Genomic DNA, 2,661 nt, shown 5'->3' on the forward strand with positions numbered 1-2,661 from the left:
CATCCCTTAACTTGATCTACCGTGTCAAGTGTTAATAGTAGCAATTTGACAGCACAATCCACTAATCTCATAGTGATTTGCTGAAATCATTAATCATCATTCTAGTTATGAATATCATCATAGGGACTCGTCCCATTCATCCTCATTGTGGTTTTGCTCAGGTTATTATATTTCAACTAAATTTCAGAAATCATCATTTTTCAATCAGAATCCAATTCAATTCATCAGTTCTCAAACAGAATTAAAAATCATATCAACCACATTCGAATTCATTTACTGGATAGCATTAATGCTTATAATTTCAAGTCTTAGATTTACTCGTATATACTGCCGGTAAAGAGCTGCAGTTATACCCTCGGTATATACGGGTAGTCATGATACTTGGAACTATAAGGTAAATACCATCATGTCTAGGCCTCAAGCAAGTCAGGGTTCCATACAATTGCGGTACTTCCATTTGAAGACCCAATTACTAATTTACAAATTTTCAATTTGAATAACAAATTGTATGAATTATATCACACAATTATAACCTTTTTGTGTTTCTTGATAAATTTTTGACATATTTGGCTTCTCAGTTGATCTTTATTAACCCATTTGCTCTGATACCAACTGTGAGATCCCTGTCCCCACTGCGCAACGGATTCGGGGTACTAGTAGCACTTCTTGCGCGGGGTAGGGTCCCACACTCGGGGCCTCGCCCCACGGATATCTGGACAAGAGACTAATCCGTCGGGTTTTTCAAAACCGAACCCGGAAAAACTTCCTTTACCCGAAAAGCATGGGCGATTCCACTAGGATAACTCTTTACTCTAACGTAGTCAAGACCATTACTGATCAAGCTGATCCGATTGTACCTATAAAGATACTCGGTCAGATCAAGGAAGAAACTTGCACTTGGATCATTGGGATCAACGCTTTTTCCCCCATCAAGAGGCACAGCTGTTGATTCCTATCCATAGAACAATTACTATCCGGAATTTATTTTATCTATTGTAATAACAGAATTTGAGTCTCGATTTACGGATCCATCAGTCCAGCCTAACCCCATCCAGTCCCATGGGTTAGCCAACCACTGTAGTAATGGGATCCAATTAAGAATTTGGTTAGGTTTTGTCGCGGGTACCAAGGAAAAGAGTTCCAAGGCCCCCTAGCCGGAAGTTCATGCAAACATAAAACTAGTCACACCACTTACACACCCAATATGAAATTGCCTTTTTCTTAGCATCAGCTAACTTTAAAACAATCCTTTAATGAAACCATTATGTCACTGATGACAATCCTCAAAGTCTCTGGTTGAATCCTTATTTCTAGTCATTCATTCATCGGTATACTTATGGCATCATTGGCAACCAGAACGCTCACCACCTGTTCACTCAGGGGCCTTTTCCATAGTTCCTAGCTCATAGTAACCGGCAATATATTCATATAATAGAATGGAATCTCCGTGGAAGATCAGCAAGATCAACCCACAGATCCATATAAAAGAGCCATGGACTCATCCGTTGAGGACCAGCAAGGTCAATCAACCAGATCCATGCCCGGTTTCAGAAAACAATTCTTATTCTTTATTCCAATATCTTCCATGACGCACGTGTGGGTATCTTCGGTGACCCAGAGCCCGAGCATCGTATGGTCCTCAGCACCCTCTAGGATCCTTCGTTCGCAGGTGACCTAGCGCTTCACTCATAGGCCGCTTCCTTGGTCCCTAATCCACCGTACCGGAAGCTCACCATTTAAATCGAACTGAGGCTGGTCAAGACCTCGGTCGACCTTGCTACGGGAGACGTCCTCCATTGACTCTCCGTCAGCAGTTGCAACTTTAACAGTTAGGTCTTCATGACCTTAATCCACAAGACGGTCAAAATGCTTCCCCAGCATTCTTGACATAAAACAGTCATTTACAAACAGTCACAAAATACAATTTCTAAATCGAACTCTCGTCTTTTCACATTATCCCTCCTTTTTATTCCACATTACTTATTCCACATTCCATTCAATGTGTACTCAATCTCATCCATTTTCTCATATCGACGACACATTAATTCACATACACATTCACATTCACATCCATACATCCACATTTACATGCATACATCCATTTTCACATCCTCATTTATACATCCACATCCCATATCCACATTCATACATACACAGCCATATCCACATCTACATGCATACATTCACATCCCATATCCACATTCATACATACACATCCATATCCACATCCATACATCCACATCCACATCCACATTCACATCCATACATCCACATCTACATGCATACCTCCATTTTCACATCCTCATTTATACATCCACATCCCATATCCACATTCATACATACACATCCATATCCACATCCATACATCCACATCCACATCCACATTCACATCCATACATCCACATCTACATGCATACATCCATTTTTATATCCTCATTCCTACATCCACATCCCATATCTGCATTCATACATACACATCCATATCCACATCCATACATCTACATCTACATGCATACATCCACATCCACATCCACATCCACATTCACATTCATACATCCACATCCACACATCCACATACATACATCCATTTCCACATTCCCATTCATATAACCCCATATGCCTTCACATCTAATCTTTTACATCACATCCATTCTTGCCCTA

This window comes from Cibotium barometz, chromosome 12 (assembly GCF_041138505.1).
Source record: "Cibotium barometz isolate CiBa-2024 chromosome 12, ASM4113850v1, whole genome shotgun sequence".
Classification (NCBI taxonomy): Eukaryota; Viridiplantae; Streptophyta; class Polypodiopsida; order Cyatheales; family Cibotiaceae; genus Cibotium; species Cibotium barometz.